Source organism: Gymnodraco acuticeps, unplaced genomic scaffold (genome assembly GCF_902827175.1).
Source record: "Gymnodraco acuticeps unplaced genomic scaffold, fGymAcu1.1, whole genome shotgun sequence".
Lineage (NCBI taxonomy): Eukaryota > Metazoa > Chordata > Actinopteri > Perciformes > Bathydraconidae > Gymnodraco > Gymnodraco acuticeps.
The window spans coordinates 819,699-836,371 of NW_022991188.1; the positions used below are offsets into that span (position 1 = coordinate 819,699).

At 39.2% G+C, this 16,673-nt stretch overlaps 1 long non-coding RNA gene across 1 annotated transcript; it reads right to left on the minus strand.

The window, feature by feature from the left end:
* Positions 1 to 13,564: 13,564 nt before the first annotated feature.
* LOC117561204 lies at positions 13,565 to 15,025 on the minus strand. The gene is made up of 4 exons (XR_004571306.1): positions 14,966 to 15,025; positions 14,479 to 14,517; positions 14,098 to 14,244; positions 13,565 to 13,801 (listed from the first exon to the last, which is right to left on the minus strand). It is a non-coding gene; the product is annotated as an uncharacterized LOC117561204 (long non-coding RNA).
* Between the last annotated feature and the right edge of the window lie 1,648 nt (positions 15,026 to 16,673).

Sequence of the window (16,673 nt, forward strand, 5' to 3'; positions counted from 1 at the left end):
GGAAGAGAGAAGAATAAAGAAAACAGATCAACTTTATTATCGGATATTAAAAATTCAATTTCAAAACAAGTTGCCGCTCCTAAAGTTTTCTAGTATGTAAAGATGATTTCACATGACCTATGCAACATATCACACTCAATACATGTGTGTCTCTGGGGGGTGCATTGTGCCTTTGATGTATATAAATAATATACCATAACCAAATACTATTACGTACAGTGGAAATCAGGTTGCCAGAGCAGGTCAGTGTGCATGTTCCTCAACGTCTCAGCAGTTACAGGTGAGGTAAAGAAAATAAAAGAGAAAAAGGTCAGTAACAACACTTTAAAGTAACAACACTTTGAATAATGATCTCTTCTAACAATTTTATCTCAATAAGCACACAACGACTGTCTTTCCAACAAACAGATTGTCATCACAATGAAACACGTCCAGAAGAATGACATGCAAAGCTCCATGCCTGCCTTCGACTCTCCCTGAACTGCTTCCTTAGCACCCGGTGGAGGGCGCAGTAGGCTACTCTTCAAAAGTTTCACGAAATACTTACCATCATGTTTGGTTACTGTTTAACATTTTGGTTTACTTCATGTAATAAAATAATAACTTCATGGTAAGGCTACTAAAAATGACAAGGCTAAGTAATGTAATGCTAACTAACGTGCTCGCTACTCGTCGCTACTAGCTAGGTAGCTAACTTGACTATGTTCCATGCACAACATGTATATTACCTATGATATTACCTGATATGTCTGATCCAGCGACTCCTGGTCCTTTCATCAGACGGGAATCGATAGAAGGAGCAAGTGGTATGATCACTTTTATGACTACAACCTGGTACAAAGCACACAGGCATCTTGTAAAAGTGAATTTATTTTTAGCGATCTATCATTTATTGGAGGGAATAAATCAGTTATGAGATCTTCTTCGCTTTAATTACGAGTCTTATTATAAATCACCGAGCATGCCTGTGACATCACTTACGCGACCCAGAATGGGATTTGGGATTTGTAGTCTTTGTAGTAGCGTATTTTTCATAGTATTATATTTCAGCAGTTTTACGACAAAATGTGACTTTTTTGACATGGAAATGATTGTTTAAGATTGACAAACATCATATGTGTAGTTCGTGGCACAATTCAAACGGGATCAAAAGATACGTGTTCTCTCTCCATTGAATTCAATGTAAATGTTTCGCTTCCGGGGTCCCATGGTCCGGAAGTAGATGGGCGTGACTTCGCCTCTCCATTAAAAAATAACACCATGCGCGTCATGATGGCACATAACTACGGTGGCCCTGAAGTGCAAGACACCACAGCATTTCAGAAAACACTACAGCATTTCACAAAACGCCACAGCATTTCAGAAAACACAACAGCATTTCACAACACACCACAGCATTTCACAAAACGCCACAGAATTTCACAAAACACAAAAGCATTTCAGAAAACACCACAGCATTTCACATTGGACGGAAAGGGTATTCCTTTTAGGGAAAACACTTATTGTTTGTGATTGGACAGAGCCAGCCGTTAGCACACACTCATTGATTGATTGATTGATTGATTGAAAAGTTTATTAACAGCTTGTATATTGGGTACAGTACAGTACAGCTCAAAACATACAATTGTTAAGGGGATGCAGACCAGAGAAAGACTTTCGTCTTGTTTACATCAGGGTCCCCCATTTCCAATTCATCATGTCATTTAAGACATATAAGACATATTTGACATACAGATGGCTTATTTACAATTTACATACAGGTGTTTTTTTTACATACAGATTGCTTGTTTACAATTTTTATTTTAGATTTCGTTCTAATACATCCTAACCGGACATTTAAGACATACCAAGTCTACAGATATACAGTTAGTAACAGAGTCTAAAATGCGAGTATATACATAGATGGGGCCGGGGGAGGGGGGAAGCTGTCCATTGAACGACAGGTTGAGATGTGTACCATTACCGGGGCCAGTTTTGCAATGCTCTCCCCCGAAGGTGCTCTTTAGCTCACAGCTCTTCATATCTGTTCAGAAACTGGACACAAGTTAAACAAGTACAAACCACAGACTGTCTATGTCATGGCGAATACAGTCGCTGCTTTATTTATGTCTGTATGACGTTGTTGTGAGTGTGGACGGAGCAGCAACAGGTTAGTTTAGCCTGATGGGTCCGATTCCATTCAGAAAATACGCATTTTAAAAGCTTTTCGCCTGCCGTCTTATCTGCAGACTTGTCAAAGCGTTAATTCATGGTTTTTACTAACCGTTATCAGTATGTAGTTACTTCGGCATCACTTTGAAACGTGTATTACAATTAAATCACGGTCAAATATGTTCATTTTGTTGTAGTTGGTATCTCCCATAGAATTTACATGGAGATACGCCCCGCCCCCTCTCCAGCGCCTCTTGTTTGAATGACAGGAGCAAACACAGCTGACAGCCGCGGTGAAACTCGACCGATTAGAGCGATGCGAATATTGGGTGGTCTACCATAGTATTTACATGGAGATAATCCCCTTAAAAACCATGAATTAATAAAGCATTAATTCTGTGTTTACTCCTGTCATTCAAACAAGACGCTGGAGAGGGGGCGGGCCGTATCTCCATGTAAATCCTATCGGAATCGGATCGATCAGGCTAAACTAACCTGTAGCTGCTCCGTCCACACTCACAACAACGTCATACAGACACAAATAAAGCAGCGACTGTATTCGAAATGACAGACAGTCTGTGTATGTTTAACTTTTGTCCAATTTCTGAACAGATATGAGGAGCTGTGAGCTCTGAGTGTGTGCTAACAGCTAACGGCTCGGCTGATGTGTTGGGCCAATCACGCAGCGTCATTTCTTGACTGGCAGCAAAAACAACCAATCACAGCAGTGCTTCTATGGCTGGCTCTGTCCAATCACAAACAAGAAGTGTTCTCCCTAAGGAATACCCTTTCCGTCCAATGTGAAATGCTGTGGTGTTTTCTGAAATGCTGTGGTGTCTTGCACTTCAGGGCCACCGTACATAACAGCTCGCGGCCGCAGATTATTTCGGTGATTAGATACAATTATATTTGACGCAACTTTAGTTACATTTCCATGACTTTTCCAAAACTTTGGGAAAAATATTGTTTTCCATAACTTTTCCAGGGCCTGGAATTTGCATTTTGAATTTCCATGACTTTTCCAGGTTTTCAATGACCGTACGAACCCTGAGTGAATATGAACTGCTACCATCTAATCGGAGATACAGTGTCCCACGATTCAATAAAGTCAGACTGAAGCATCAGTTAATCCTCACAGTAAATACAGAGCTAAATCCCAGATCAAATGCACGCTGAAGGCTTTTTGAGCAGCTTTTCTCTCACTGATTGTGCTATTATGTTAAATGTTTGTTGTTTGTGTTTCATGTATTTTTGTCTGGATATTTGTCTGTTGATGTTGGACATGGAGCTGCTGTGACGCAATTCAAATTTTAGACTTGATCTGACAAATAAAGTAATATCGTATCGTATATCGTATCGTATATCGTATCGTATACAGACCCGGCGCCAGAACAAATCTAAAGGGAGGGCATATGATTTTCATGGGAGGGCACACAAAACCGTCACGTGCTGCGGGCCTGCGGCACAATATATATATCAAACAGCAATGCCAACAGCATTGCGTAAAGACGCACACTTATCGCAAACATACACAAATAAAGGGCAACATAGAAACCACTTTGAAACATTGTGTGCTTGGCAGCACAGACACTGGTAAATCACGAGCAAGGCACACTGGTTAAGGATGGCAGCTTCCTCATCGTTGCACTCGGAGAGAAATAGTAGAGACGGAGACGATTAACTGTTTAGCCCGCCTTGGGCATGGTTTATGTTCCTATGCACTGCACTCGGACATGCTGTGGAGTGAATCGAGTCACCTCTGAGAGGGAGTTGGTTGACAGCTAAAAAAGCTATAATATCAACGACAGCTGACACGTAATAACGGCTCCGTGCCAGCTGATCTGCACCAAAGTTCTAATTTATGTATTTGTTTCCTCTCGTATCTGTCTCTCTCTCCACAAACTCTCACATGAAATGTGTTCTTTTGATGCAGCATGCATTAGCAGTCCTTTATCAGTCTGTAATGCGTGTTTCCAGTCGCAAAAACCTTTGACAGTAAAAGCCGCATCAGATGAAGACGTATTTACTTTAAACGGTCTAAGGGGAAACAAAAGGCTGCGTCTGCTTTTAACGAATATTCAAGCCGGTCTGTTGTTGTACCACACTGTAAAACCCGATTAGTTCGGAGTACTCAAAACTTTTGTGGAAACTGATTACCACAAAAGTTTTAAGTAAACTAACTTAAGACTATAGAGTAAATGATTGATCAAAAATGATAAGTTACTTAAACTTCAAACTTTAATTATTATTTGTGTATTATTTAAGTATACTGTACTTATAAACATTGTTTGACACATTTAACATTTTTAATTTCTCCATAATGAATTAGTTTGATGCAAAAGTACTTCATTGCATGAATATTGAAATCAAAAAATATATTTCTAGATAACTCATTGGCCAATATTTTCCTATTTATTTAAGTACAAAATACTCAAAGAACTTCAACAACTTCTGTAGACTTTAGTTTATTTATTTATTCAGTCTTAAATTGTTCATCCAATCAAAACGTGAATTCTAAAACATGCAATTTCTTACTGCAACACTTTTTTTTTAAAAGACCATCAAACTGTAAGTCACATTTCAAAATAAAATAATTAGAAATTAAAATACATTTTTCAAAAGGTACTTATTATTCACAAAAAAGGAAATTTAATACAAATTAGTTATATTTTCTATTTGTAAAAAGAAACATTTCAAGGAGTTTTGCAAGCCGTTTGAGTATGTATTCCATATCCTTGATATCAGACGGCAGCTACCTACACTAGTTGGCTCTTTGATTTCACTTGTTAGATATATGGTCACACTAGTTTGGCACTCTGCTTTACTAGTTGAATACACAATTATACTAGTCACTCTTTTTCAGCAACTAGTGGCACTTTTGTCCGACTAGTTACCACATAAGCCTTACTAGTGACGCCATGAGCAGCACTAGTAGCACTAAAGTTCCAACTTGAGTTTTTGCAGTGCTGTTAACTTTTAGTGTTACTAGTACGGTCAGAGGGTCACTAGTTCATCAAAAAAGCTTACAAGTTGGGACTTTGGTGCTGCTCCTGGCATCACTAGTAAGGCTTATGTAGTAACTAGTCAGACAAAAGTGCCACTAGTGGCTGAAAAAGAGTGACTAGTATAATGTGTTATTCAACTAGTAAAGCAGAATGTCAAACTAGTGTGACCATATATCTAACAAGTGCAATCAAAGAGCCAGTTAGTGTAGGTAATTGCTGTCTGATATCAAGGATATGAAATACATACTCAAACAGCGTGCCATAGCAGTTAAAGTGCAAACATGAACAACTGTAGGCACAGGGTTTCAGTGGTTTACCACCATCAGCACTTTCAGTGCAAACATGAACAACTGAGGTAGATTTAGACATTCTACCCAATGTAAACATCATTCAACTGCTTTAAGCAACGAATTAAAGGTGGAGTAGGTAATTTTGAAGAAACCAGCTCGAGTGCGCTAGAATTTGAAAATACACAGCCGGAAAAAATCTGCCACTTCCTTACAGAGCCCCTCCTCCAACACACACGAACACGCACATGACCAATGAGGGCACGAGATAAGTTTGTGCACAGATGGAAGGCTGACAGGCAGGTAGGCCATCCAATCATTTTAGCCGGGCCGGCTAAGATGATTGGTCGTGCTTTTTACAGTACTACGGCTTCCACAGATGACACTTCTTTATGGATTTTTTGTCAAAGCACTTAAGATATTCATTGCTATCGGGATGTTAAGAGCATTCCATGGAATATAACAACCAGTGTATCTCGAGCCGGTTTCTCAAACTTACCTACCCCACCTTTAACTGTGCAAAACAAACATTGGCATGTGCAAAGTTTCAACCTGTAACACGGCCTACTTTTTTTAGTAACAGGTCATTTTTTTAGATTGAGTATGCAGGGCTTCAGTGGTTTACCATCATCAAGGCCCATCAGCACTTTCTGTATGAAAGTGAAAGTGTTGATGAGTTTCTTGGGGTAGTCCAAATGTAACGCGTACATCAAGCCAAACAACAATGCAAAGGAATCCGCCATCCTGCGGATATTGCTGATGACGAAATCACCTTCCACCAGAATAGCAGTACTTGCCGGACTGAGATCAACTTGAATTGGAGTGCCCTCGGTGACCATGCTGACAATAGCAACCGGTGTGTTGGTGATGTCTGGCCGGTCCACCTCCTCTGCCTGGAAATGCATAGAGTCCAACTGTAAGGTTGACTTGAAGTAACTAAACAATCTCATTCACATATTCCTCAACAGTTAAGTATATAGGAAGGCATTTAAAAAATGTGTTTAGGTGAACCTTTCTTTTATATATCTGAAAATATTTTTGATTGCTCCCATCTGTTTGTTTTTTTAACTGGAAGGGTAAAATAGCGAAACAGTTTCTTACAAGCACACATTCTGACCTCACTAGCAGTACTTTGAGTGCACTAAATACTTACGCTCCAAGACTTGAAGAACTGTGGGTCCTCCTCACGCAGGTATAATGGGAGGGCTCGAAGGGCTGCATTGCGTTTCATGTGGACATCCTGTACTTCCTGGAAAGACAAGCAAAAACTAGCATAATTAAAAAGCAATGGCTTTTTAAATTAATATATACATATTTATTTTTGATCTCCCCCCCCTATTTGTTATTGTTATATTTGTGAAACTCTTCTGAAAAATACAATCCAGTATCTTTTACATTATCTGTTTATTATTTGTGAATTTTAATGAATGTGGTTATGTGTAAAAGTAAATAAGCATTGATACTATGGTGTGTTCCAATCAAGTAATTTAGCCTCGGCTGTCATTGGAAAAACTTGATTTGGACCAAACTTCTATTAAACTCACCTGGAGATCACTGTAATGGAAACTTCTGTGTAGCTATGTAGTGGGAGTCACCGACTCAGGAAGGAGACACGGGAAGAGCAGTAGCTTTGATGTCAAACACATGATGGTTTATTTGGAGTTAACGGCCGGAGGATTCACATCACAAGTCCAAGAGTCAGAGGATCTGACTTCACGGTAGAGTTGCCACGTCAATTCTGGAGAGCCTCTCTCTTGCCAGCCCATCTAACTGGTTTCGCAGAGAGTAAACAACATATTTTGAGGAGATAGCCTAAACAGTGTGGGAACACAGAGCTACTTGCCTCGGACACTTATGACCTCGAAGATTTTACCTTGGAGTCCACAAATACAGAGAAGGAAGTGTCCCAGTGTACCCACAACACAGACCATCTGTATCCCAGTATTGACCGGTCACAGAATGGGAACAATAACATTATTGGCTAAGCCGCCTGTGTCCTTAAAGAAGGTAAACAGACATCAAGGTTTGTCCTGTATGTTACTAATTGGCGTCTTATGATAATTATTTCCACAACAGTCCTCTCTTTTTATCATTTATGATAACCTAAAAACATTAGTCTAATAATAATTTGGTCAATAATTAACTCAATAGGCGTCTCCAGATTCGAGTGTGGTCTCACCTTACATTAATTACATCACAAAGTAGAATAAGATTGAAACATTCAATCACAATGATTGATACAGCCAATCATAATAGAAAAAATCATCTCTCATCAGTGTTTGATCATCTTTTGTCAAAAGCATAATAATGAACACACATAAAACACAGGTGCACAATGGCTAAATATTTGTTTTTAAACTAATATATTTGATCATTTACCATTAGTTAATTTCATTCATCAAACTATCAAATCAAAACCAGCTTGCCGCTTTAAAGATTTACTTCAAGGCAATCACTAGTCAAAAGCTTTTTAAAACTCAGGATCGTAAGAGATCCAGCTACAAATGTACAGTTAGAGTATAGAATTCACACTGGTGATTTGATCAATCTGTAATCTGCAAAAGTGCAGTGTCCTCAATTTTAGGATTACTTTTACGTTTACTTAAATACGCTTTAGTCAAGAGTAAGGCACTTAGTGAAATCAATACATTCATTTTAGTCAAGTACATTGTTCAAAATCTGAAAAGGAAAAGTTAGGCAAATATTCAAAGACTTTTGTAAAAACCTGGAAAGGAAGGATTAAACATTTTTAAACCTTGAATTATTACATTTGTAAATGCTACCACTGATCTGTACCAAATTAAGTCTATCAAGTATTCCTATTAGCCATACTTACCTGAGCTACTTATGGTACTTGGAAAGGATTCTTCTGTGTTTATCTAATGTTGAGAATATCAATTTCTTTAAATTATACTTCTCTAATTTGAGGATCAAATATGCTACATAATTGTTATATGAAATATTATAAATATTTGTTTTGGGCCAAAACTGAAATTAATCCAGTACTTGAAACATCATTGTAGGTCTTTCTATGCATGGATAATACATTAAAGAGTAGTGTTGTTAAGCCTGATTGCTGGATTCAAATCCACTAGAGTGCATGTACCTATCCAGAGGGGAGCCAGAACTTGATAGAGCTTGTCGCCGCACAACCAAACGTAATCTTGTGGCGAGCTAAACCCCACATCACTGGGCCAGGCCAGTTGTATTGCTCACGGTTGCGTTGTCCCAGGCGAGCCGTCATCACGAGGTGGGAATGCTCCATGGGGTGTGTCTGTGTATTCCTTCGGTCGATTTTGTGACACGGACAGTCAGACTCCGCACACCGGTAACACAAACGAGGAACCAGAGAGCATATGGAACCGCTCAGCTGGCACTTGCCTGTGACACCTTGTGTGTAGTGTGTTTTGGTGTATGTAGTGCAAGTGTGGTGCAAGTTGGTGATTAGGACACATCACTTGTTGTCATCTACTTCTGTTGGTGATTAGGACACATCACTTGTTGTCATCTACTTTTGTTGGTGACTAGGACCTTGCAGTGGCTGGCGTGGACCCACGTAGCTCTCTCTCTGACCCTTGGCCTTCAGAGCTGTCCTACTGTAGTTATTGGGTTAACACTTGATAGGGATGTTTTCCTGAGTGCAGACAACTCAAGGTAATGGATTAGCACATTATCATTTAAATACAAAAATAGGATAGGCCCCTCAGAATTATTTGGGAGCCTTCCTGAGACATGCACATGCATAAATGTAAGGTTTGTGTTAGTCATTTAACATGCAAGAATCATAAACTCATCAGTCCAAAGTAGAGAAATGTTATTGTAATTTAAAGGTGAGCTAGTCCCTGCGGATATCACCCCTTCTCAATGATTCTAAATGTTATATTAATTCACCATTTACCGTTTGATAACATATTAGTTTATCAGAAATATTTTCCTCTTCCATAAAACAGGTTTGAGAAATAAATGTTCCAATATAAAATCAATTACTCAATATAATTGACTCTTCCCTCCCTTTTCTTACATATGTCTCATATGAAATAATAACGTAGGAGTCTATTTAAGCATGGTGTAATCTATTACTCGAGAAGACTCAGTATCACCTGTGTGCAGCTTACAAAAAAATCAATTGTGAGAAACATATATTATGCAGGAACTGTATACCTTTGTTGAAAAACAAAGCATATCTGATTTGGGAGGAAAAGCTTCTTCCCCTTAACATCTGAGTCACTACTGATGGCATAGCATAAATGATAGTGAGTGTCTGAGGGTGTTTTTACTGAGAAATGTCAAACACATTCAAAACCTTACATTTGAAAACAGGTTTGCATTCCTTCTCTTAAAATGACGTTATCATTGGAAACAATAAAAGCTAATTGTTTTGATGTAGAATCTATCAATTGAATCGTTAGAGCAGAACAGAATGGTCGTATTGTAGCCTGAGTACCGTGCAGCCTTTAGTTTCACCAGGTGGAAACATTGTCCATATAATGTGAATACATGTAGAACTAGACATTAAGAGGCTCCTGACATTAGGCCTATTTTAAAAATAGTAGGGGCTTTTAACAGCTTGCCAACCTACAGGCATCCTCTGCATAGCAGTATGAATAGCCTTAAAAAAACAACCCACTCTGCGGTAACGAGAGTCATATTTCTGAACCAAATGCCCTAAGTTAAGCCGTTAGTCCCATCTGACTGACCCAAGGGTTAGTGCTGGTGTGACCGGGAGGCTTCCAGGTGTTCAAAGCTTTCAGTTCATGGCTTGGTGGGGGGAGTGGCCCACGTTAGACAGTATTGTTCAGTCTGAGGAGCGGCATTGTCTCTGGAAGCAGGAAATGGTGTCCATTCTCAGACCAGACCATTAATGTCATTTCATGTAGAGCAGCCATAGCATCTCTGTGACTGCACTCAGAACTGTGTCAGAACTGGGTGATTCTTAGTGAAGCCGTCCAAGGCCATAGACAGAATGGAACCACGTACCAACAAAAGGGACACAAGGTCATCAATGTCTCTCTTTACCATTGGCCTAATTGCACAACAAATTAGTGGGAAAAATGTGGAGCACTAATCCATCATCATGTGAAATGTTGAGTTAATCTAAATAATTACTTATGGGTTGAAATCAAATTAACATTAAAACTAAAGTCAGTCAAAATTGGACTTTGCACGGGTCAGAATCTAAGCAATACACCATTTCCCCAGCTCTGTAATGAAAAGGATAACAAGATTAGGTACTTTACAGGAGTGTTCCACACCCAAACATGCACACTTATCTTATTCTAGTAGAGATTAGAGGACAAGGTCTAATGTCGTGAACAAAATGATCAAGTCAAAGTTATTTTGTTTATTGTTATGTACCTAATTTAATTGAATAATTAATCTTGAATTACTAATAACTTTAAAGAAGGCAACAATTTACAATTTGGATGAAGTGATTACTCATCCAAAGTGTGTGTGTGCTTGTCTGCCCAAGGTTTAAAACATTTGGGACAGCACAGCAGTGAGAATGTTATGAGAACCAATCTGTTGTTTATATTAAACTCTTTATGGTATTTAAAATTGGGCTCGAGTAGAACCCCTGGATTTGGCTTGCAACACAAAGTGATACTGATCTCTGTAGGACTTGGAAGTGTCATGATTCAAAGTGCCTGTGAAAGAGAGGCCCTTGGAAAACAACACCTATTTTGTAACTGTAATTACTTATTTTAAAGAAATTGCAACATTATACTTTTAAAGAATTGCTCAATTAATTTAACACATTTTATTATGCACACAATAAAAACTTCAACAAATATATTGATCCTGGCTTAACCAGCAACCTTTAGTCTGTTGTTCATCAGCTCGGTTTCAGAAAACTTGTCAGTAGTTTAACAACTATTTTAATTTTAGTAATGTCTATAGAGACCAATTGGTTGATACTAGAAATATTTTCAAGCAGTTTAATAAAGAATGGTTAAACTATTTTTAAAACTGTAATTGAACTTCAACTTATATTAATTCTCTGATTCCAGTGGCCAGTTGGAACAGAATAATTAACACAGTTTCCATTTTGCAGCAACAGCGCAAAAGGTTTCAACAACAATTAGTATTATGTCTGAGTCTAGTTCTGTCTTATCTGCTTTGTTTCGGAATGTGTTCAATACATTACGTTTTTATTCATTATTACTATACAATACATAGATTAAGAATAAATGAAACAAATAATACAACATTGACCTAAAACCAGATTTTGCAACCCTGATCTCCTCAGGCAGGTCTCTGAGGGTCTCGGGGCGCAGGACGGGCATAGGGTTTATACAAGGTCACAAAGATATCTTAACATACCAGCAATACCATCTAAGAATGGATTCTTAAAGCAATATAATCTTATTTTCTTCTTACACCTATAGCTCACCCTGAACAGTGGGCTTCTTGTTTACATTTTCCCCTGCACTCAGAGGCAGGACATAAAAACACTTTTTATTTTTCTCAGGTCATTTACTTTTGGTGAGATAATTAAAGTTTAGTTCATTTTACCCTGTCTATGGACTGATTAATTATTAGTTGTTACAAAACATACACAAGACGGCGGGACAAACCAATATAGACCCCCATACAAACAATCAGACAAACAAAACATGAACTCTTAATAAACACCAGCGCGACAGCAAAGCTCTTCAGCTCAATTTAGTCCGGATTTTAGAGATCTTAGAGGGGGTGGGAATTCTCTCCAGTGCGGCGTCTGCTCACGCCTCACCCTTGCATACAAGTGATTTATCGGTGCCTGAAAGCCGTCCAAGAACGATAACTAGCTTATCCTCTTGCGACAACCACTAGGCTATTTGTTTCTAGTGGCGCTGTGCCCCCCCGATCGGAGCCCACAGACTTTTTCCCGCCCTTTCTCTCCAAACAACAGCTCAGTTGACTGTAGTCCGTACGACCAGCCTATATCTACTCGCCATCGAGTTCACCTCAAGGTGAAACACAGTTTGCCTATGCTTGCTTGCCACTACACACCTCTGATCAATTAGCCTATAATTGTATGTATGCACTCCTGACCGCCACCTGCTCCAGAGAACCGTGGCGCATCGGGTGATGCACGCACCTCGTGCTGGCCCGTCTAACCATGAGAAAAGCGGTCCTAAACAACGAGTGCTTTTAGACCGTCCCGTTTGAAGGACGGCGGTGCCGTGAGTTAAAACCTATAGGCAATAAGCTGTGACTTTCTTCCTCTCAGCCTGCACTGCTCCAGCCCCACACACACACGGTGAGGTTTTACACACACACGCAAGGCTGCAGCTGGAGCCGTGTTTTTACAGAGAGGTGATAGCAGCAAATATCTTTGGCTGCTTATTTTCAACTGCTGTGCTTAGCCACTAAGACCCCCAAAATCCGGCGATTTGTCCAATACAAATCTTTTACATTGCTTTCAATTCACACAGAAGCTCCACTTCACTGATGCTCTTTCTTTAAGGTATCTCTAAACATGAGCTGTGTATGCCTGTATGGCACTTCCGTCCCGAGCAGCACACAGAGGAAATAAGCCAGGACTGAGTCCCCAGACACTGATCTCCTGGGTTTATCTATCCCCAAATGTTCATTAACCAAAAGGAAACGCAGCCGATCAGTTTCACAGGTAATTTTAGGATACCGTCAATCACAGATTCTGATAAGGCAATGTCCAAAGTAGATTTGAAAATCACACTTACCACAATCTGAAGATCTGTTGGCATCCTGCCGACAACGCCAATTTGTAATGGAAACTTCTGTGTAGCTATGTAGTGGGAGTCACCGACTCAGGAAGGAGACACGGGAAGAGCAGTAGCTTTGATGTCAAACACATGATGGTTTATTTGGAGTTAACGGCCGGAGGATTCACATCACAAGTCCAAGAGTCAGAGGATCTGACTTCACGGTAGAGTTGCCACGTCAATTCTGGAGAGCCTCTCTCTTGCCAGCCCATCTAACTGGTTTCGCAGAGAGTAAACAACATATTTTGAGGAGATAGCCTAAACAGTGTGGGAACACAGAGCTACTTGCCTCGGACACTTATGACCTCGAAGATTTTACCTTGGAGTCCACAAATACAGAGAAGGAAGTGTCCCAGTGTACCCACAACACAGACCATCTGTATCCCAGTATTGACCGGTCACAGAATGGGAACAATAACATTATTGGCTAAGCCGCCTGTGTCCTTAAAGAAGGTAAACAGACATCAAGGTTTGTCCTGTATGTTACTAATTGGCGTCTTATGATAATTATTTCCACAACAATCACAAATCCTTAGGATTTCACGCAGGGCCTCAGGGTGTGTCCGTCTAGTTCAGAAAATAACTGGTTCCGTAGGTTGACGTTTGTGATTCGGTGAAACTCGGCACAAACCTACAGGCACACACAAATGTATAAAGATCATTAATGGATATGCAACTGTAAAATGATTAGTGATGCAACCTGTTTTGTTGTTTCCGAAAAAATATATTGCAACATGATCATATTCAAAGTATTCATTTAATTTGTATTATTATTTATATTATAAAAATAAATATTGTTTTATAATTAACATTGAACAACAACACTGTTCCATTGTGTGCAAAGTAGGCAGTTTTTGCAAGCAAAATTGGGAAACGGTGTGCAGACTAAGAGACAGATTAAAACTTCTGAGAGCGTCTGTGTTTTACCTGTGATTCCATCCGGAGGGCCAGCCATTTCTCTAAAAAGTCCCCGACCAAGGGATTTTCCTGAACGATCTCCTGGCAACGAAGGGCAAAAGTCGTCTGCATGAGCTTTTCTATCAAGATGAGGTTCTTCTCACTTTTTTCAACTTCCTGCAATGATAAATGATTGAAATGTAAAAAATGAAAGAGTCATAGACAAATGGCAAAGGGTTAACTATTGAGTACTGGCTATGCTTCAAACAATAGTGCCTAAATAACTGAGCCCGGGTGTCTGACGAGACAGCACACACTTTGCACTTCCATGCCATTGAACCATTTCAACCATGCAACTTCAACAAAGCATGATGATCGGATCTGTAGAAAGGCCAGTTCTGTTCAAGTTACCTTGAATCTTGAGTCTCACTGCTATGCACCAGCTTCACCCTACGACAAAAAGAAATGTGCAGAGTTTTAATACAAGTTTGCAGTTTTCATTAGCTTACTGTCACTAGCAAACATGCCTGTGTGTAAGCCTCAACGTAATTGTGGAAAACAGCTCTAGCTAGCTACTAGCTTAATTCAGGAATAACATCACATTTACCAGATAATAGCGGATAACATTAAGCACCAGCAACACACTTATAAACAGTGGGGCTGCCGTTGACTGATATGAGTTACTAGCTAAAGTTAACATGCTGCTGCTCTGACGTTAACGTCCTTACACTCCATTGAACCATTTCAACCATGAAACTTCAACAAAGCATGATGATCGGATTACTGTAGAAAGGCCAGTTCTGTTTAATGTTCTGAATACCTAATTAATTAAATAAAGCTACTGGAAAAAAGTTCTAAAATAATTTAACACAGTATCTATGGGTTAGCAATAAGTTACCTTGAATATTGTGGAGTCTCACTGCTATGCACCAGCTTCACCCTACGGCAAAAATAAATGTGCAGAGTTTTAATACAAGCTTGCCGTTTTCATTAGCTTACTGTCACTAGCATCAACGTAATTGTGCAAAACAGCTCTAGCTAGCTACTAGCTTAATTTAAGAATATTCAGGAATTACAGCACATTTACCAGATAATAGCGTTAATAAGCACCAGTAAGAAACACACTTTTAAACAGTAGGGCTGCCGTTGACTAATAGGAGTTTCTAGCTAAAGTTAACATGCTGCTGCTCTAACGTTAACGTCCTTACAGTACTTAACCGGCAGTCCGAAATTAAAAAAATAGCGCGAAGCAGCCGGTGTTACCGTTTAACTGGTTACACCGGGGAACTCGTTACGTTACGTTAACGGTAGGAATGGGGCGTGTAGTTTGAGGAGCCATTGTCGAATAACCAGGAAATACACATTTCGATCGCTTCTTTTGTTGTTTACATTTATCTTTTGGTATATTTGGCTCCATAGGAACACTTTGATGCACATTCAGTACCAGTGTGTGAGGTTGTGGTTGCGATGCCGATATCCGGACGCGTACAGCGAGGACTACAAAATGACAATGAGGTGACTGGGGATGTCTGTTCAAAACATTGCAAACGTGAATAAATCATTTCAAATATGTATTTGTTTACGACTTTCATTTGTACATCGTTGTTAATGTGATGTTTAGTAGCTTTGATAGCTGTCCATACCTCCAGACAGCCTAAAAGTAAGACACAAGTTGTTTACTCACAGCCCGAATGCAGCATCGAGATCCGTGGCCAGCTGTGATCCTCTCCGATTAACTTGTGACAGGACTTCTTTAGCTATTCTCCAGCGAGCAAGGTTTTTATTAAATACCTCCATCCCTCTCATCACAACAAGACTCTACACTGTGCAGAAAAAAAACAACATACATGAAAATAACCTTGCTGGATAGCTTAGAATGAAACAAACAAACTATCTTCCATGGCTGATACTGATGTCACAGTAACGGCTAAACCACAGACAAGTCCAGCGGGGGGGGCACAAGTTGAATCCATATAATGAAATTGTTATTTTATATATATATATGTATATACATACATGCTATATATATGTATATATATTTCTATCCTACATTGTCTAGGCTATAGGCTATAAACCGGCGGAAGTGTCACAACTTTCTTGGTTTGTGATTATAGAGAGAGAGATAGCGATAGAGACATAGATAGAGATACTGTAGAGATAGACATAGAGAAAGATCGGCTGTGTGTGTGTGCGTGTGTGTGAGAATATGTTATGTTAGGGCTAACCAAGCGGGGATGGATTCAGGAGTTGTTAAACAACTGATGGATTTTATGATCCACGATAGTTATGCTGATGGCTTGAAAAAAAGAAAATTGTTGACAATTATCCTTTATTATCTTGTATGAATATATCTGGTATATTGCTCATTTTCCATAAAAGAAAAACATTTATTTGAGTTTGATGCATACAAATACTGTAGATGATGATTGTTGAAAATGCACTTTTACCATAAAACGCCAGCACGACCAGTTGGTTGAGGCTCATAAAAACAAAACTGTGTAGACAGTAAAAAAAAAAGTAGTTTGTGTCCCATTTGATAAAAAAATGCAAACAAATACTTTTCCCATAGATTTTTTTCTTGGTCTGCCAATTAAAGGGTTAAGCCT